Source organism: Balaenoptera physalus, assembly GCF_965194825.1.
Source record: "Balaenoptera physalus genome assembly, chromosome: 17".
Lineage (NCBI taxonomy): Eukaryota > Metazoa > Chordata > Mammalia > Artiodactyla > Balaenopteridae > Balaenoptera > Balaenoptera physalus.
The window spans coordinates 10,156,859-10,178,454 of NC_138895.1; the positions used below are offsets into that span (position 1 = coordinate 10,156,859).

Genomic DNA, 21,596 nt, shown 5'->3' on the forward strand with positions numbered 1-21,596 from the left:
AATACTTCCTTTCTTAGGATGGACAGCCTTATCACATGAGTTGGAAATCTGTCCTTTTCAAAGAAACTTGCTTATGCAGAATTTACTGTATGCTACTTTCAGTGATATATGTAAAAATGTTATTTTCTCTACTCAAATATAAGCTCTCCTGGGACAGGAAAATGTAATTTTGTTTTATTTTTGTATCCTTTACAGTACCTTTCACCCAGTATGTGCCTGTTAAATGACTGTTGAATAAATAACTGAGGCCATAGGTTATGAACCTTTTTTTATTTAAAAATTTTCCATTTTAGCATTTCTCAGAGCATCCCTTCTTCTCTCAGGAACAAAGTTTGGCCAGGGGATTATTCTGACAGAGGTTGTGTTACACGTGAGTCTTAACCTTTGTTTAAGGAATTGAAATTCAGTCATTAGATGGAAGATTTATTGAGAGATTATGAAGACTCAGACACAGCGCCAGGCTCTGGGTTCGGACCTAAACAAGACACAAGACAGTCTTTGACCCAGAGGACAGCACAGTTAAGTCCTGTGATAAAAGCATGTTTGTAATGCTGAGGGAATCCTGAGGAGGGAGCTCTAACCTTGCCTGGGAGAGTAGGAAAAGCATCAACACATTACTTTGTGTAACAATTCATTCATTTGTCAATGCAGGTATTTCCTTAGCATTCCCTCTACAGAATTTATTGAGTATCCAAATGCTATGTTTGCACACTCTGCTCCTAGCTGAAATTAATTTTTACACAATTAATAAACATTTCCACAATATTCAAGAATCTTCAACTTATTCTGTCAGGCATTATTCTAAGCACTTCGTAGACAATATCTCATTTAATACTCATGACAATGTTATGGAACATGTACTATTTTATATCCATCCAGGTTAAAAAAAAACCGGCCTAGGCATAGGGGCATATGTTAGTTTTTTATATTAATTGTCAGGACTGGGACTTAACACAGTTCTGATTCCACAACGCAGAGTACTAACCACTATACGATCATGGCAAGCTACAGGAGAGCTGGACAGTTCTGATTTCATAACCCACTTTCTTAACTATCACATTGCACATTCAAAATAATTTTGGAGGAACATAAATTTGAAAAAATTATGGCAAAATCATAACAAAACATTGGCATTTAAATGTTTTAAAAGTGATGAAAGCAAACCTAAAAGGACAGCCACTGTTTAAGAGAAAAAAATCATTGTGTGTTTTTTTTGTTTTTTTGTTTACTAAAAAAGCATTTCAAGTGCTATTTAAAGTACAAAAAAATCAGTAAACTAAACCCTCTCCACAGAATTTTGAGGTTTGTGAAAACATGAGATTCTTACAAATGTGGGAGGAGAGAAGGACCTTATATTTCCATTCTGCAAATGGTCATAGCACTTTACTTCTTTATTGTTATATTCAGTTCTTATATTTGTTCAAGATTTAACTTCTGTTTAGAACTGCTTAGGGATAGGATTTCTGCTTTTGCAAAAGCTTCAAAATCATCGTTATTTCTTGCTCTCCCCCTTAGATATAGATTTGGTGGGAAGGAAGTCTTCAGTTATTAACATCGAGTCTCTCCAGTTTGAGTTCCAGCAGCTCAGAATCTCCCCCCTACCCGGTTTTTTTTTTTTCCCTCTGAGGATCAATTTTCAAAACAGAGCTTGGTTCTTAACACGGTGAGTTTTGAAAATTTGATCAGATGTGAGGGTCATCAATTGTTTATTCTTATATCTATTTTTTATATTTGGAGATACAAATTTATTTTAGAATCTCCAACACTATATCCACTTAATACAGGACAGGTCTGTGTATGGAATTGGTACCCAGGGAGCTTAAGTAGTGTAAAGGAGCTTGTGAGATACTAGATTATATACTCTCTCTCTCTATATCTATCTGTCTATCTATCTATGTACCTATCTCTTCATCTCTGCCCCCGGTTCCTGGCAGAGAGCTCCTAAAACCCATGTAAAGTCCACCTTGATTGGAGCGTTTGAAGGGTCTTTTGTACTAGTGAGCTAACTCTGCATGGCTTCAGGATGGGGGCTGGTCACCAGAAAGAGGAAGCCATGATTAGAAGTTTGGAATTTTCAACCTCCCACCCCCCCCGCCCCTTCTTCAGGTCGGGGAGAGGAGCTGGAAATGGAGTTAATAATTGATCATGCCTATGCGAGGAAGCCTCCATAAAATCCCAGTAGTATGGAACTCAGAGAGTTCCGTGTTGGTGAACACATCCACGTACTGGGAGGGTGACGGACTCGAACCCCATGGGACAGAGCTCCTGCTTGGGATCCTCCCAAGACCGCATCCTACGTATCTCTTCATCTGGCTCTTCACATCCTTTAATTATAAACTAGTAAATGTAAGTAAGTGTTTTCCTGAGTTCTGTGAGATGCTTTAGCAAAAATCAAATCCAAGGGGTGGAGGTCATGGAAACCTCTGATTTGTGGCCAAGTCAGACAGAAATTGTGGGTAACCTGGGGCCCTACTACTTGCAGCTGGCATCTGAGACGGGGAGACAGTCTTATGAGACTGAGCCCTTAACCTGTGGACCCTGCTGCTATCTTTAGTAGATAGTGTCAGAATTGACCAGCTCGTGTAACAGAGAATTGCTTGGTGTGGGAAAACCCCATACACATTTGGTGACTAGAAGTGTAGAAGTGTTGTGAGTGTGAGAATAAAGGAGAAACCCAGGAGGAATACTGGATGTTTTTCCCTATACAGAGCTGTAGTTGGTCAGCATTCTTGGTACCAAACATGGAAGATCAAAGTAAGTAGTAGGGTGCTAGGCATAAAACTTGCAAGTGTTTCTGAATTCTCTATTCTAGATCCCAGAAATAAACCCACACATATATGGCCAACTGATCTTCAACAAAGGTGCCAAGAATACACATGGGGAAAAGACAGCCTCTTCAATAAATGGTATGGAAAAACTGGATATTCACATGCAAAGAAGGAAATAAAACCATTATTTCACATACACCACTCACAAAAATGAACTCGAAATTGATTAAAGACTTAAATGCAAGACCTGAAGCTGTAAAACTACTAGAGGAAAACATAGGGATGAAGTTCCTTGACATTGATTTTAGCAACTATTTTTTGGATATACACCAAAAGCACAGGCAACAACAGCAAAAATGGGATTGAATCATACTAAAATCCTCTGCATAGCAAAGGAAACAATCAGTAGAATGAAAAGGCAGTCTACAGAATGGGAGAAAATGTTTGCAAACCATCTATCTGATAATGGGTTAAAATCCAAAATAAAGAACTTACACAATTCAGTACCCCAAATCAATCTGATTAAAAAATGGGCAGAGGACTTAAATAGACATTTTTTCAAAGAAAACGTATAAATGGCCAACAGGTACGTGAAAAGATGCTCAACATCACTAATCATCAGGGAAATGCAAATCAAAACCACAGGTATGAGATACCACTTCATACCTGTTAAAATGACTATCATCAAGAAGACAAGAGAGAACAAGAAGACAGGAGATAACAGGATGTGGAGAAAAGGGAACCCTTGTGCACTGTGTGTGGGAATGTAAATTGGTGCAGCTACTGTGGAACAGTATGGAAATTCTTCAAAAAATTAAGAATAGAACCACCATATGATTCCTGCAGTCCTACTTCTGGGTATATATCCAAAGGAAAGAAAAGCAGGACATTGAAGAGATTTCTGTACTCCCATGTTCATTGCAGCATTATTCACAATAGCCCAGACATGGAAACAATCTTAAGTGGCCATTGACAAATGAATGGATAAAGAAAATGTTATATAAATAAATAAATAGATATTCATCCATAAAGAAGAGGGAAATCTTGTCTTTTGGGACAACATAGGTGGACCTCAAGGGCATTATTTTAAGTAAAGTAAGTCAGACAAAGACAAATATTGTGTGATCTCACGTGTGGAATCTAAAAAAGTGAACTCAGAAATAGAGAGTAGAATGGTGGTTACTGGGGGTTGTGGGCAGAGGAGATGAGGAGACGTTGGTCAAAGGGTATAAACTTCCAGTTATAAGATTAATAAGTTCTGGCCGTCTAATATACGACATGGTGACTATAATTAACAATACTGTGTTGTGTACTTGAAAGTTGTTAATAGTAGATCTTAAATGTTATCACCGCAAAAAATGATAATTATATGAGGATATGAAGGTGTTAACTAATCTTATTGTAATAATTATTTCATGATATACGTGTGTCAAATCACTCCCAGAGCAGTCTCAGTATCATGCCTACCAATTTTAAAAGTAATATATATTTTACGTAGTCTAACTAATTGTTATTTTAAAATCTTAAGCTTCTTTTCCCCTAGTTTTAATCTACTTTCTTTTGTTCTATCACAGTGTTCCCTTCTATCAACTTTCCTATTTACAAGGCCATTTTTGTTCTCATCTAATTCCATACTGATGCTCTCAAATCCTCTCAGCCAGTTCCCTCTCTTCTATGATGTCTATTTCAAGATTCCTGAGAGATTGACAAGTCCTAGAAATACCACTCACCCATCTGCTTTCTTTCCCTTCTTTCATAGTTGGACCTAAATTTCACTCTTAAACACATCTTCCTAAATGCTGCATGACTATGACAAACCTGACATGCTTATAACCTACTGGCTCTCGTCTAAGTTTTGTACACCTGCCAACTTAGGAAAAGTGCTGAAGTTACTGTGTGTGTGTATTTGTGTGTATGTGCTGACACCGAAATGTTAGCTACGCTTCTCTCTGGATGCTGAGATATAGGTGATTATTTCTCCCTCTTCCTCCTCCTCCTCTTCCTTCTTTGTGTCTATTTCTTTTACTTCTCCTCCTCCTCCTTCATCTTACTTTTAAAATTCTCCTCCTCCTTTCTCTTCCTCTTCTTCTCCCTCCTCCACTAATTCAAACCTCATCTCTGGCTACAGTTCTACTGATGTGCTTCTAATGATGTTTTTATCTTCACCATCTGATGGGAGTAGTTCATGCTTTGTTAGCATGCCAAGTACTGTGAAGCCTGTAGCTGTCAACACTTGAAAGATTTTTATTTTCATTTTCATTTTTATTTTTTTCTACTTTTATTGAGGTGTACCTGACAAATAAAAACTGTGTATATTTAAGGTATACAACATGATGTTTTGATCTATGTATATACTGTGAAATAATTACCACAATCAAACTAATTAGCACATTCATCATATTTTGTGTGTGTGTGTGTGTGTGTGTGTGTGTGTGGTGAGAACACTTGAGACTAACTTTCTTAGGCAGTTTCAAGTATAATACAGTACTATTAAATATAGTCACCTTGTTGTACCTTAAATCTCCAGAATTTATTCATCCCACATAACCTTTGTACCCTTTGATCAACATCTCCCTGTTGCCCTATCTCCCTTCCCCATTGAGTATTCTTGGCTCCCTTGTTAAATATTAGTTGAACAAATAATATGTGTGGGTTTATTTCTGGTCCTCAATTCTGTTCCATTGGTCTATATGTCTGTTTTTTGCTAGTACCATACTGTTTTGATTACCATAGCTTTGTAATAAAGTTTGAAATCAGGAATTGTGATGCCTCCAGCTTTGTTCTTCTTTCTCAGGATTACTTTGGCTATTTGGGGCCTTTTGCGATTCCATACTAATTTTAGGATTGCTTTTTCTATTTCTGTGAAAAACCCCCTTGGAAATTGATAGTGATTGCATTGACTCTATGGATGGCTTTGGGTTCTATGGATATTTTAACAATATTAATTTTTCCAATCCATAAGCAAGGGATCTATTTATTTGTCTTCTTCAGTTTCTTTCATCAATGTCTTATAATTTTCAGCATACAGATTTTTTTCACTTTCTTGGTTAAATTTATTCCTTCTTTTTCATGTTATTGTAAATTGGGTGCTTTCTTTTTTTTATATCTTTATTGGAATATAATTGCCTTATGATGTTGTGTTAGTTTCTGTTGTACAACAAAGTGAATCAGTTATAAGTATACATATATCCCCATATCCCCTCCCTCTTGAGCCTTCCTCCCATCCTCCCTATCCCACCCCTCTAAGGTCATCACAAAGCATCGAGCTGATCTCCCTGTGCTATTCAGCAGTTTCCCACTAGACATCTATTTTACATTTGGTAGTGTATATATCTCAGTGCTACTCTCTCACTTTGTCCCAGCTTCCCCGTCCTGCCCTGTGTCCTGAAGTCCGTTCTCTACATCTGCGTCTTTATTTCTGCCCTGCCACTAGCTTTCTTTTTCAGCTGTTTCATTATTAGTGTACAGCAATGCAACAGATTTTTGTGTTGATTTTGTATCTTGCAACTTTGCTGAATTCCTTAATTAGTTGCAACAGGTTTGTGTATGTGTGTAGTCTATAGGGTTTTCTGCATATAAGATTATATCATCTGTGGAAAGAGACAATTTTACTTCTTCCTTTCCATTTTGGATGGCTTTTATTTTATTTATTTTATTTTTTCTTGCCTAATTGCTCTGTCTAGGACTTCCAGTACTATGCTGAATAGGAGTGGTGAGAGTGGGCATCCTTGTATTGCTCCTGATTTAAGAGGAAAAGCTTTCAACCTTTCACTGTTGAGTATGCTGTTAGCTGTCTTCCTCTTTGCTGTCTTTCTTTGTGAATTGATAATTTTTCATAGTGATATTCTTTGATTCCCTTCTGTTTATAGTTTGTGTGTTTACTATTGGTTTTTGCTGTGTAGTTATTATGAAGCTTACATAAAATATTTTTCAGGTATACCAGTCTATTTTAAGCTGATAGTAACTTAATTTTGATTGCATACAAAAACTCTACTCTTACATTCTTCCCCATAAGTTTGTGGTTTTGATATCACAATATACCTCTTTTTATATTGTGTATCTATTACCTAATTATAGTAGCTGTAGTTATTTTTAATACTTTTGTCCTTTAACCTTTATACTAGAGTTAAGTGATTATCTGATTATCACACTGCCATATTGAGTACTAGAGTAATCTGAATTTGATTATATACTTAGCTTTACCAGTAAGTTTTATATTTTGATGTTTTTTTAATGTCACTAGTTAGTGTCTTTTCATTTCAGCTTGAAGGACTCCTTTCAGCATTTCTTGTAAAGGCAGGTCTAGTGGTGATGATTTCCCTTAGCTTTGTCTGAGGAAATCTTGATCTCTCCTTTATTTCTTTTTTCCCCCACTTTATTCGTTAGTTTTTATTCATCTTCAAACTCATTATTTCTTTTTTTAAATTTTAAATTAAAAAAAAATTTTTCAATTTTTATTTTTTAATTGAAGTATAGTTGATTTACAATGTAGTGTTAATTATTGCTGTACAGCAAAGTGACTCAGTTATACATATATTCTTTTTCATATTCTTTTTCATTATGGTCTCTCGCAGGATATTGAATATAGTTCCCTGTGCTATACAGTAGGACCTTGTTGTTTATCCATTCTATATATACCAGTTTGCATCTGCTGATCCCAAACTCCCAATCCATCCCTCTCCCACCCCCCGCCCCCTAAGCAACCACCAGTCTGTTCTCTGTGTGCGTGATTCTGTTTCTGTTTCATAGATTCTCCTTCATTTCTGAAGGATAGCTTTGCCAAGGAAAGTATTCTTGGTTGACTTTTTTTTTTTCTTTTAGCACTTTGAATATATCATCCCATTCTCTCCTGCCCTGCAAGATTTCTGTTGACAAATCCTCTGATAGTCTTGTGGAATTCCTTATGTGAGGAATTTTCTTCTCTTGCTACTTTAAAAATTCTCTATCTTTGATTTTAGATAATTTCATTATAATATATCTTTCTTTTATTCTAATGTGTCTTAAAGATCATTCTGAGTTGAAATTTTTGGGTGGCCAATTAGCTTCAGAACTTGGATGTCCAAATCTCTCCCCAAATTTGGGATGTTCTCAGCCATTATTTCTTTAAATAAACTTTATGTGCTTTCTCCCTCTCTCTGTTCTTTTTCTGGGACTCCAGTAATGTGTAGATTGTTTCTTTTCATGGTATCCTATAGCGCATGCAGAATTTCTTTACTCTTTTTCATTCTGAGTTCTCAGGAACCTACCAGGAGCCTGGTGCCACAGGAGTTGGCTAGCTCAGGGGTGATCTGGGAGCTCGGGTTGGCTAAAGTCCATGGGGAGACATCCGTCACGGGAGCTGCCTGGGTGGGCTGGGAGCTCGTTTTCTTTGAAATCACTTGGGGCTGCCAGAGCCAGCAGATGCTGGGGTGGGTCAGGGGCCTGGATTGGTGGGAGCCCACTGGGAGCCTGGTGCCACGGAAGCCACCTTGGATGGCAGGAGCCACTGTAGTCCTGGGGTATCAGGAACTCACTTGGATCCTGGTGACAGGGAAGTCACCTTGGGCCACAGGAGCTTCCTGGGGCCGCTGGAGCCAGCAGGCACTGGGGTGAGCCAGGGCCCGGGGTTGAAGGATCCCCCTGCGAGCCAGCACCTAGGGCCATGGAGTCAGCCCGGTGGTGACCGTAGGTCTGCTCAGTGGTGCAGATCGTCTGCGGCTCCACTCCTTATGTCTTCTCACTTCTGGATTCGGGGTGAGGGTGCAGCCCTATGTGAGACGTGGCTGGCTTTCTCACGGCAGAGGGCTGTACACAGGCGGTGCTGGCCGATCCAGAACTTCTACGTCCATGCACGTAAGCAAGCCTAATGGTGAGGCGCAGGCGCCTGTGACGCCTCCTGCAAGGGGGCGTCACAGGGCAGAGGTGTCTACTTTGCTCACGTGGCCGGGAGAGATAATTTGAACAATAGTAAGAGGTACCGTATTAGTAAGCAGCTAGGCATTAGTTTTATTATACTGGTCTTTGGGGTACTGGGGGATCATGGGAAGGAAAGAAGTCTTTGATTGCAGCTGTGGCAAAGACAAGAATTTGAAAGTGTCTCATGTCCATCCATTCCTAGTTATATCATTTTACCCCTGAAATTAAAAATGAATTCAATATTTAAAATGCAAATATAATTAGAAATGCAAAGAATATAACAATATTAAAATGCAAAGGAATGCAAATATAAATTATGTAATTTATCTTTTTGACATATCTTATCTTCAGAGACTTGTGCTGACATAATTTCATCTTGTTTAGTTTGCACATAAAAAGATAATCCCTGATACCATGTGAATTATATTGTGGAAATCTTTTCTAAACCATCATATGGGGGAAAATATAACTGGGTTTCTTACTCACACTGTGGACCAGTATTAAGGGAAATGGAAAAAAATACAGTTTGACCTGCCCAGGTTATTCATCTTGATTGAGTTAGCAATTTATCCCTCAACATATTTTTCTCTGGATTGCTTCCTTAACCACTGAAAGATGACAGGCCACAGTTAGACTTCAGAAGTATGCTATCAGCAGCCCCCTTCTTCATAGTAACCACTCTCTGTAACCAACTTCCCACTGCCTGTGGTTGAAAAGTCCAACATATTAAGGTCTGAAAATTGAGGTTTTGAATTGAAAGGAAAACACCTCAATTTTAACTATAGTGCAGAACTTTTGCTTTTTAACATAGTTCTATAAGAATCTTTGCAAGGAGCATTTTCAAATTTGAGGTTACATTTTGCCTTAGTTCTTTCAGTAAATGAAATAAGAATGCTAAGCTTAGGGACTTCCCTGGTGGCGCAGTGGTTAAGAATCCGCCTGCCAGTGCAGGGGACACGGGTTCGATTCCTGGTCTGAGAAGATCCCACATGCCTCGGAGCAAATAAGCCTGTGTGCCACAACTACTGAGACTGCGCTCTAGAGCCCGCGAGCCACAACTGCTGAGCCCGCGAGCCACAACTACTGAAGCCTGAGCACCCAGAGCCCGTGCTCCGCAACAAGACAAGCCACCCCAATGAGAAGCCCGCGCACTGCAACGAAGAGTAGCCCCCGGCTCGCCGCAACTAGAGAAAGCCCGCGCGCAGCAGCAAAGGCCCAATGCAGCCAAAAATAAATAAATAAAATAAATTAAAAAAAAAAAAAAAGAATGCTAAGCTTAAAATGCTGTGAAGGACGATGTGAATATGAATGCACATTGTGAAGGTGTAATCATCTTTCGCTGGCTGTCTTTTACCACCATTATGAAATTATGATACCACATTATGCATTTGTGTTGATTGCCGTGTTTGGGAATTAAGTCACTAGGTGACATGTTACCATCCTTTGCTGAGGACCAAACTCAAATACTGCCCTCATTTAAGAGGCCTTTTCCAATTACTGTAGTCCTCAATGAGCTCTCTAAACTGTGACTTTATTTTCTATCCTTCCCACAAAATCTGTCATGTATTCCCCCAAATTGTTCAATTCATGGGGGCAAGGCCAGGCCTAACCTGTTTACCCTTGTCCCAGTTCCCAGCATAGGCTTGGCTGGTAGTTGGTTCTTAATCTATACTTGTTAAAGGAATGATTATGCTGATTTGCAGAGTCACCTGACTGCACATGTGAGTGTCTCTGTCTTCACAGGACTGTGTGGTCTCTGCAGTCAAGAGTCATTGTACTTTTGTTTAGATCCCACGGCACCTCGCAAAGTGCTGGCTGGACACACAGGGGCAGTTATGTGATATCTGTTGAGATGGTTCTCCAAGTTCAGTTATGTTCGTGTCTTCCATGGCATCAGCTCTTAAATGTCAAGTTTAGTCTTTTCATATGATACTGCTATGAGTACTTTTAGCAAAGTACTGTATGGTATTCATATATGTTTGTTGAGTGCCTCACATGGTACCTCACATCGAGGGGGTAGATTGTTAAAATGAACTGAACTCTTAATTTTAACCATGATTTAGTCCTGCCCAGCTATGTTGACAAAAATCTCTAGTTACTTAGAACCCAAATGAAATATCAAACAGTTAATAGGACAAAGAAAAAAGTGGGAAAATTAAGTGAGTAAAATTAAATTAAGTGAGTAAAAATGACAGTGCTCCAAGACTATCACGTTGGAATCATGGACTCTTTAAAGTAGAAAGAAGTCTTTGAGGCCTTTGCAGTAGATCTAGGGCATCACCAGGGAGATATCGAACAGGTTAGGGACTCTGACGTCAGATTACCTTGGTTCCAGCCCTGGCTCCTCCATGTGTGTGGCCATGTTCCATTTATCTTATCTCTGTTTGCTTCAAATTAATCATCTCCAAAATGGTGATATTAACAGTATCTACCTCACAGGATTGTTGTGAGGATTACATGAGATAAATACAAGGAAAATACTTAGCAAAGTACTAGGTAGAGTAAATGCCTACTTGAAGTAAGCAAGTAAATGCCTACTCATTATTATATTGTTGTTGTTATTGTTACGTGTTGAACCCCTATGGGGAGGCTGCAGTGAATAAGGCATGGCGTCAGGAGTTCATTGATACAGCTACCAATCATTTTTTTAAATGACCATTTACTAAGCATTTAGACACTATGTAAAATATTAAATTCATTATCTCAATACTTAAGACAACTCTTTTACAAGAGTGCAATTTGAGACTTAGGAAGGCCAAATAGCTGACCTCCACTCACCCAGCAAGTACTTAGAAGACTCAAGAATCAAATACAGCTCTCCTGGCTGAATTCTGCAATTTACACTCTCTCCAAGGGAAACACCCTCAAAAGTGATGTAATAAGGGATCAACAACAGTACTATCGCAAAGTAGGCATCTTTAGGAAAGGGAGATCATTTCAGGGTAGCAGCTACTGTGGAAAACTCCATGAGGAAAGTGACATTGGATGAGCAGAATTGTAAGAGAAATTGGGATAGAATTTTAACTTAAACCATGTGAACTTGCCATTTTTGTAGGTCAAAAAAAAGTCATATGTTGTTAATTTCATCTGGCTTCACCTAGAACAATTTGCGACAGTGGTGAGGACGTGGATAAAGTTTAAAAATGGGGAATTTCAGTCTTCTCCCAGGCTCCCCGTTTTCAAACAAGGGGTCTTGAATGTTAGAAGAGAATCAGACATGTGAACAGATTAGGATTCAGGGATTCTGGGAAAAGGAGAATTAATCTTTAGTGGGATAAAATTCAAGAATAAATTACCAATGCCATGATTGTTACTGTGTGGGAAATTTAAATCATTTGAACACCTTTTTATTTTTAGGTAATTTATGTAAGAGGTAAACAAATGATTTAATTAAAGCTGTAGGGAACAGGAAGGGCAATGAAGCTGTTTCCACAGAGTTACTTAAGGCTTTCATGAAGCATTATAGGACTAATCTGAAAACACAGCATTCATTATTCAAGAAGGGATGTGTGTCAGACACAAATAACATGACAAACATCCCCTCCTTCAAATTTGCCAAGAATGTTTCATTGACATCAAAGTATAAGAATTTTACTCCCCATGTTAAAAGGATGATTTTGCACTTTTCTGATTGAAAAATAGAGACCAAAGTGGAACATTTAAAGACCATAAATATTTCCATTTCTGGAATGCTCTTAGTCTGTTTTGCTGCCCTTTGTGATTATTTATCCTGAGAGCTAATGCACTGCACCGTCCTCAGTTCTGAATAGGCACAGCCTATATTTCAGGGAGAATCTTTCAGAAGGAAGGGAGGGTGACATTATTCACCAAGCATCCCAGGTACAAGGCTCTTCCCACCCCACCTATGCCAGTCTCCCAGGACTCTTTTCAACTACCCCAGGAAGCTATACTTTATTTCTAAAAACTTCTGGAGATAAGGAAAAGACACTGCTATCTACTGACCTTGTTAAATACTAAGCAATATACTAGATCCCTTATGAACTTTATTTCATTTAACCTCTCAACAATGTTATTCTTAATTACCATTGTTATATTATTATTGTTATTATTTTACATACATGAAGCTGAGGCTTAGGAAAAAAAAGAGGCTTAAGGTCCTGTCATTTAATCTGAGCCCTGGTCTTACTAACCCCAAAGCCCATTTGCTCTCCTGTACATCATGGTGCCCTACAGTCAGACATCTTCTGTCTCATCTTGGTTCATCAATTGCAATATTTAATAATTTTGCTACCAGCCTCATCCCCACAAAACAATGGTTCTCAACTGGGGATGGTATTGCCATCAGAGGACATTTGGGTTATCGCCACTGGTGGGGTGCTACTGGCTTCTGACGGGTAAATGCAGGGATACTGCTGTGCATTCCAGAAGACACAGGGCAGCCCTTGTAACAAAGGATTACTCAACTCAGACAGCCGAGGAGTGCCAAGGTCGAGCTGCCCTGTCCTAAATCTTATGTGCTTCCTAATCCCCTAATTCATCCCCATGTTTCCTTGTTCTGGAAAATTTTGTCTAGCTGCCGACAACCCATTTTTATTTCTGGACAATTAGAAAAACTGAATAATTAATGTAATCTTCCCTTTATCAAACTTTCATTAATATCTACTTGTGGAGGTGATTAGCTAGACACTGCACGGCACTTAGATCTTGTTGCTCTCTATTGGAAACTTGTAACTGTAGGCAGGCTTCTTTCCTAAAGCCAGAAGAGAATGTAGCAGGCACATAACACTGCTAAACTTCCATGCACCAGTAGCAAAGCCTTCACGTTCTCAGAGCTTAGGGGGGCAGGGAAGTGTTTTTCAGGTGAAGAACAAGGGCCCAGGGGAGAGGACAGTGCCATGTCCCCCCTGGGATATCCCCCCTGGGAGCCAAGGAAAGTCGTCACCTTCTCCCAGCTTAAGGCAGTGTAGCCACGGGGAGGACGCTGGATTTCAGAACCACACCAACAGCAGGAAGGAATTCGTCCTGGAGGCTGTGCAGGGCTGGCACGCACCAAACGTGTAGTCTCCATACATACATGCTTTAATATCTATTATTAGATAGAAATTAATATCTTTAATTTCTTTTACAGCTTGTTTTTGGTTTAACTGATGAACAAGCCTGCAAATGATCTAAATTTTCTCCTGCACTTTGCTTTGCCCATGTAAACACAGCTACAAGCCAACGGTAATTCAATTATCCTCTCTCTACTTGCAACCTCCTTAATTGTTATACATTCTTTTTTTTTAATCTTTTTTTATTTTTGGCTGCGTTGGGTCTTTTTTGCTGTGTGTGGGCTTTCTCTAGTTGCAGCGAGCAGGGCCCACTCTTCGTCGCGGTGCGCGGGCTTCTCATTGCGGTGGCTTCTCTTGTTGCAGAGCATGGGCTCTAGGTGCGTGGGCTTCAGTAGTTGTGGTACACGAGCTTAGTTACTCCGCGGCATGTGGGATCTTCCCGGACCAGGGCTCGAACCCGTGTCCCCTGCATTGGCAGGCGGATTCTTAACCACTGTGCCACCAGGGAAGCCCCGGTATACATTCTTTAAACAAAAAGCTGATACTTATTTGCTATTCTTTGCAAAACAGCTTTAGTTGGGATAGACCATCACAGTCATTTTAGGAAGAATAGCTCTATAGGTTTCCACAAGGCCCAAGGCAAGCATAATTTATGGAAAGACAAGCTTTCCAAATCCTGAATTCTTGAGATTTCAAATTCCCTAAATTGCAGCTTTAACAGAAGAACACAGTCCGAGGCCTCACCTGATTGCATTATCTCTAAGTGGCCACAAGAGGGCGCATGAGGAACACAGTCCTCTGGAGCCGGGCTTCCAGAAACCATTTCCTTTATCACACAGCAGCCGCATCTGCAGCTTCCTGCATTGGAGCCGGTGGAACAGATTCTTAGAACAATCACTTACACATCTTTTTAATACGTCTACACAGAAGGAGGAGAAAGGGAAGGTTCTGAAGGTTCCATGAGATTTTCTGTCCTGGGTTTCCAAACAGTGTCCGGGAGAGACTCAGCACGTCCACGCACGCAGGCATCGCGCTCTATTTGATTTAGTTGGAACTCTCACCACTGCCAGAAATGGCCAGGGCTCCTGGGCTGACTTGGGGTTTGAGCAGAATAAATCACTCCAAGCTTGAGAGACTTTCCCACGTGATTCCTTTCTGTCAAAAATGAACGTGTTGATGATTTAGCTTGCCTTTGGCATTTTCAAAAGAAGAGAAATCATCACTCTCTCTTTTCCTTCAAAATAGTTAGAAAAGAGAACGGGAAGTCAGAGCCCTAGGTTCCCTCTCCCTACCCCTGACTCTGTTTATGTGCTACTGTCACAGGTGGGTGGTCCCAGAATCAGGAGAGCCCAAGTGATTCCAAGGATACCCAGAAAATTACTGTCCAAGGGGGCGCTCTGGGGAAAGAAGACACGGATCAAATATAGGAGTCCTGCAGGGCAGTGGTACTCGAACTTTGACCCATGTTACAATCACCCAGAATTACTTGTTCAAACACAGACTTTTAGGCCCCGCTATGAGATTCTAATTCCGGAGGTCTGATATGGGGCCTGGGAATTTGCATTTCTGTCAAGCTCTCAGGTGATGGTGATGCTGCTGCTTGGGGACCACACCTGGAGACTCGCTGCTTCGGGGAGTATCTGAAGATCGCTCAGGCTTCTGGATCACTCCTGAGGTTGGACCTGGGGATCTGCAGCACGCAGATCCCAGTAAGGGATGTGGGGCTGGCTCCTGAGATCCCAGCCTGGCTTCTAAGGTCCCGAAAACTACGCCACGCTCAGACCTCCCAGCAGACTCTGCTGCTCGCCTTCTGAACAGAATGAATGAATCTCAGGCTGCTTCTCCTCTTCCCCAGAACACTTCAGAGCACTGAGCTGGAGCAACTCCACAGTCCTGCTGAGAGCTGTGGCCTCTATTTTTAAATCCTAATGCAAGTACCGGGGAGTGTGGGCAAATTCGTTCTCTACTGAGTGATCACAGTTTGCCAGAGTTTGTCTGTTGACTCCATCTCTGGGTGACCTCGGCAAGTTACTTAACCTCTGCCTATGTTCGTTTTCTGCTTATAAAGTGGGGACAGAGCTGCAGCTACTTCACGGGGTTGAGTGGGTTACATGAGTCAATACTTGAACAGTGCTCGGAGCAATGCTTTGCACGTTAGTTGCAATAAATATCAGCCATTATCGTCATCCCTCCTCTTTACCTCCAGTAGCCATTTCCTTATGTGGAAACTTGAACTAAGAAGCTTCCCAGCCCCTGGGAGGGCACCCTTGTGCCTGGTTTTTGGGAGGCCAGAAGTGTTGTGGCATCACCTTTAACCCTGTCACCTGGCTGAATGACAAGGCTTGACCATGAGGCAGAGGCCAGAGATCAGGTGTAAAGGTCAGTTATAATTTCTAAGTGGTGAAGGTATCCAAACCATATAGCTGGTTCACGTTTTCTTAATTTTGAACAATCTGTTGCCTTTGAGCCAGATTAGAACATCTTGTGAAACCCCTAGTTTTTTCAATACAAAGAAGCAGTGAAATAGCAGGAAGAGGAAGAGGAAACATCCTCCTGGTCAGATGAAAGTCTTGGGGCAAATCCCTTCACTGCTGTGTCTGCTTTCTAAGGGACAGATGGGTACGACGCTGCAGAGCTACCTCGGGATGACCAATCATGTTTTCCACGTGTTTCCATGTATGACTATGTATGACTTAATTACTTGTAAACTTAGACTTAATTACTTGTAAACTAAACAGATACCGTCGATGTGGATATGTATTTTCCCCTTTTAATTTTTGAAGAAACTATTTACTGAATAGGAAATATATTGTCATGATGTAAAATTCGAAAGGTTGAAAAGGATAAACAAGGAAAAACAAGCCTCCCTCCACAGTGGTCATCCACTGGGGATTAAAAAAAAAATTAGTAGACTTCTTTTCAGCAGTTTTAGATTCACAGCAAAATTGAGTGTTAAGTGCAGAGATTTCCGTATATCTCCTCCCCACACATACACAGCCTCTCCCACTCTCAGCATCCCCCAGCAGAGGGTACCTGTGTTACAGCTGATGAACACACACTGACACATCGTTAAACTTTAAGTCCATCGTTTATATTAGGGCTCAGTCTCGGTGTTGTACGTTCTGTGGGTTTTGACAAATATATAATGACATGCACCCACCATTATAATATCATATGGAATAGTTTCACTGCCTTAAAATCAGTTATGCTCCAATCTCTTCATCCCTCCCGACCTCCCACCAAAGCCCTGGCAATCACTGATCTTTTTACTGTCTCCAGGTAACTGAGTAGAACCCTATGGGGCCTTCCTGGGACAGACTACCACCTCCCCACTGCCATGTCCTCTGCCTGCCTCTTGTGTGTAGAATAACTTTAGCTTCCTAGGCCTTCCCCAAGGTCCAAAGAATAAATTTAATTGGAGAAGTGAGAAAATGCAGAAACAGAGGAAAGCAGTCAAGTAAGGCAAAGTAATAATGGTTTAGCCATTAAACAAAGTCAGAGACCTTTAGTTCCTCCTCAAGAGCTGCAGATAATATTCTGAGCTTTGAGCCTTTGAGCCATTTTGCAGGTACTGAAGCCCCCACCAGGTGGGAGAAGTTAACTGTCTGCTGCCCACAAGCACGTGGACCCCAGACCAGTTGGAACCGGAAGGTTGATGATGCCGACTCCCACTTACCTCACCACCAGCCAGTCGGAGGAACGTCCATGAGCTGATAACACAACCTGCATCCCTCTCCCTCACCCTGTCTGTAAAGACCTTTCCCTGAAAGCTACCAGGGAGTTTGGGTTTTTTGAGCATTAGCTACCTGGGCTCATTGCATGGTGCCCTGCAGTAAATGCTGCACTTTCCTTCACCACAACCTGGGGTCAGTAGATTGGCTTTACTGTTCACGGGTGAGTGGACCCCAGTTTGACTCAGTAACTTGCATAGTTTTGCCTTTTCCAAAATGTCATCTAGTTAGAATCATGCTGTCTACATACTATAGTATACAGCCTTCTCAGATTGGCTTCTTCCTTTTAGTGATTATGCATTTAAAACTCTTCCATGTCTTCATTTACTCATCTTGATATTCATCTTCACCTATTCGTGTTCACCTGTTGAAGGGCATCTTGGTTGCTTCCACATTTTGGCAATTATGAATAAGCTGTTACAAACGTTCAGTTGCAGGTTTTTGTGGGGACGTCAGTTTTCAGGCTGAGACTTTAAAAATAACAACTCTGAGATGTAAAGAAATCTTAACCACCTGAGACCTAGGGCCGTTTCATGTCTCTTACTTGCATCTGTATTGAAGTTGGTGTCAAGAAGCTAGGATCATCGTTGTCATAGCGCCTTTAATGGAAGCATTCTTTGCAACGTGTATGTTTTTTCTAGGTTGACGTTGGTTAGGCTGCTCTCTCCACCAGGAGGCTGGGGTGGAGCTGAAGTGTTTCCTTGCTGCTTGTTCTTCTCTTTTGCCTCCACCTGGGCTTCTGTCCTGCCTCCAGATTGAGGTAAGGCTTTTTACCGCTGAGATAACTCTCACTCCGGTGTTCTAATGTGTATCATTCTCCGTCTAGCTTTTTCCATCTCCAGCCCACACTTACCAAGTCCAGCTCCCACTGTGGTCTGTGCATCTATGTCTATTTCGATCTGTATCCACATCTATTTCCCTTACTAGATTAAAAACTACCATCTTCTTTCCCTACTTCCAGAATGTTATATGGTGCCTGTGAGAGATATTTTGTAAGCATACACTGTTAGCACAAAACATTGTTGATGTGGTTGCAGCTAAGAACTATTTGGCTAATCAGATTCTATATCCCACAGCAGGAAAGATGCAGATTCCTAAGAGGCTCTAAGAATTACAATAGCTCACATATTTTAATATTTAGTATGTATCAAGCACAATGCAAGCATTTTCACATAAATTATCTCACTTATGTTTATAAAACTCCCCATTTGTTACTATTACTCCCATTTGATATATGAGGAGACTGAACCTTGGTGAAATTGAATAACTTGCTTGAGGGCCTTTGCAAATGAATCACGTTTCAGGATTGCACATCAGGGCCTATAGCATACAAAAAACAAAACAAATTTTCATTTAACTCATCTGTTATATTGCAGTGAATTATATAATATGAGTCCTCATCAATATCAATGTGTATGTTTGTGTTTGTTTGACTAGTGTCGGTCTTCCCCCAGACTGGAAGCTCGATGAGGATAAGAGACCCTTTGGCTCCGTAGGTCTCCAGTCCCTAGCAAATTCCTGACCCAGTTTAGGTATTCTAATCAGTGAATGGTCTCAGTCTTCCTGTGGGGCAACTAGTTTATCTCCTGATACACAGCCATGATGTAAGAATAAGGCATTTTGGAAGCTGGACGTGAGCAGTCGTCGTGAGGAATGCATTATCACCATCTCTTAGTACAATGGGAGATGTACTAGGTCCCATTGAGCATTAGCTACCTGGGCTCCTTGCTTGGTGCCCTGCAATAAATACTGCACTTTCCCATACCCTTATCTTTTACTTGGTCCCACACCCTTATCTTTTACTCTCCAGATTAATTTCTGGCATAGATCTTTGATGGAGAAAAAGGTGCGTTAATATACAAAAGAGAAGACAACTGGGTCCGAGAAAGCAGCTATTCTAAATAATTTGTATAATCTTATCAAGTATCTGGAAATTTACTCTTGAAAGCCTAACCACCTTTAATGCATGGTGATTGCTGGGATAACATTACTGTGACCATCTATGAGGTGTCAGTTATAACTCAGGAAGGAAGAGTTTATGTCCTCACTGAACCCAGAATGGCTATTAGAGATCTGAGTGCCATCAGAAAGGGCAGTGGAAACAAAAACAGACTGTATTGTCCTCCTCTTTTCAAAATCATTATGCTTTTGCTCTTGATTTCCTACTGCTTAGAGGTTCAAGTTTTAACTTCTCAGCCTGGCATTCAAGAAATTCCATTTAATGACCCTAGCTTATATGTTCACTTTTATTTAATAGTCCGCAGTAGGGACTCCGGTCCACTGGAATGGATTCTGCTGTCTCTCTCATATGTCAGGGTCACTATAATCTTCACTTTGCTCAGATGGCATGATTTGCTCAGTTCTCAATCCGTATTTTCTCTCATTCCTCAAAACCAGGATTAAATGCGGCTTTCTGCTTTCTCCTGATGACTTCAATATATACTATGATTGTGACAGTTCAGTCGTGTGGCTAACGGTCCAGATTCTGAGTCAGATCTAGGTTGACATGAGGCTTCATCATTTGCTACTTAGGTCATTGTAAGGGAACTTCTCTAAGCCCGGTTTTCTCATCTGCAAAATGGGAATAGATAAAATTACCTTACAGAATTGTTATGAGAGTTAATGAATATTTGCATGTAATATGTTTATTTTGAATAGCGACAATCTTAGATGCTTAATAAGTACTTTAAACGCAATTGAGTTGGAGGACAACATGAAGTTAAAGGAAGAAGTAACAGCTTTGGCATATGGTCCTTTAGTCAAGTCTGCATAATGTTTGAGTTCATCCCTCCAGAGAACACAAGAGGAGGACTGCTCTATTAGTGACAGTGATGGAGTGAAGGTTTTGTGTTCAATTTTAGAAATGTGAAGTTGACAAAAGTTTAGGACATTCAAGAAGAAGCAAGTAGCCAGTAGGATTCACAGGTCTGGCAACCATGGAGAGACCTGGGCCGGGTCAATTTCCAAGTTACCTCTGTCTGGGAGGTAACCGAAGCCATAGGTATGTATGGGATCATCTACAAAGAGAGTATAGAGTGTAAAAAGGAGAGGCTCCAGCAGCGAAGATGAAAGATTATAGGTTTGCTTACAGGCTGCTTAGAAGGTGACTAGCTTGCGAAGGAAGTGGAAAAGTGAGTAGAAAGATGAAGGCAAAGCAATGGTAGTGATAAGTCCCCAGTGGAGGAGAATATTTTAAGAAAGTTGGTGTGTTTGGTGTTGTCAAATGCTTCTGGGGAACCAAATAAGCTGAGCACTAAAATAACCATTGTGTTGTCTACTGTTGACCTTTGTGGGAGCTACTGGAGAGCTGTTTGGAGTGAATCAAAGAGAGAATGGGAAATAAAGAAATAGAGACATCGGGTAAAGAAAACAATGAAAAGAAATGACTGTTAGGAAAGAATAGAGACAGGGTCAGAATTCAGAATGAAATGTGGACCCTGTTGATTTTTGTTAAAGGGAGAGATTTAAGCATATTGAAAAGCCATCGGGAAGGATGTAGATCTGTTACGGGTTGAATGGTCCCCACAAAATTTATATGTTGAAGTCCTAACCCCCAGTATCTCAGAATGTGACCTTATCTGAAGTGAGGATGCGGTCACCCTGGAGTAAGGTGGCCCTAACCCAGTATGACTGGTGTCCTTTTAAAAAGTGGAAATTTGGACACAGCGATATGCACCCAAGGAGAAGGCCACGTGCCGATGAAGGCAGAAATTGGACTGATGCTTCTACAAGCCAAGGAACGCCAGAGATTGCCAGCAAACCACCAGAAGCCAGGCCAGAAGCATGGAACATGATCTAAAGCCTTCAGAAGGAACCAGCTCGACTGACACTTTCTGATTTCCAGCCTCTGGAACTGTGAAACAACAGATTTCTGTTAAATCACCCAGTCTGTGATGCGTTGTGATGGCAGCCCTCACAAACTAATACAAGATCCTAGGAAAAAAGACAAATATACAAGGATAGTTGATAGTGGAATTTCCTCAGAAGATAAGTGATAATGGGATTCAAGCTGATAAGAAAGTTGATGGAATATGTGAGAGGTGAGTGAGCCTGTGTGTTTGCTTTTGGAAAGGTGATGGCTTCCCCATCTTAACAGCTTCTATTTTCTCTGTAAACTAGGAGGAGAGACTACCTGGTGAAAATGAAGGAATTAGAGTGGGAGTGTTGAGGACCTTTGTGAGGTTGGCTGT

General features: G+C 40.7%; 2 long non-coding RNA genes across 3 annotated transcripts in view; one reads left to right on the forward strand and one right to left on the reverse strand.

Moving 5' to 3' along the window:
* Window positions 1-21,596, forward strand: part of LOC309646931 — a 312,876-nt gene that overhangs the window by 36,488 nt on the left and 254,792 nt on the right. The gene's annotated exons all lie outside the window — the stretch shown is intronic.
* LOC309646930 overlaps window positions 1-21,596 on the reverse strand; it is a 73,179-nt gene that overhangs the window by 2,577 nt on the left and 49,006 nt on the right. Inside the window, exon 4 of one of the 2 annotated variants that reach the window (XR_014255666.1) lies at window positions 16,544-19,977. The exons of the other annotated variant lie outside the window; for it this stretch is intronic. This is a non-coding gene — a long non-coding RNA (uncharacterized lncRNA). Of the gene's footprint in view, window positions 1-16,543; window positions 19,978-21,596 lie in introns of those variants that run through there. 2 annotated transcript variants of the gene reach the window in all.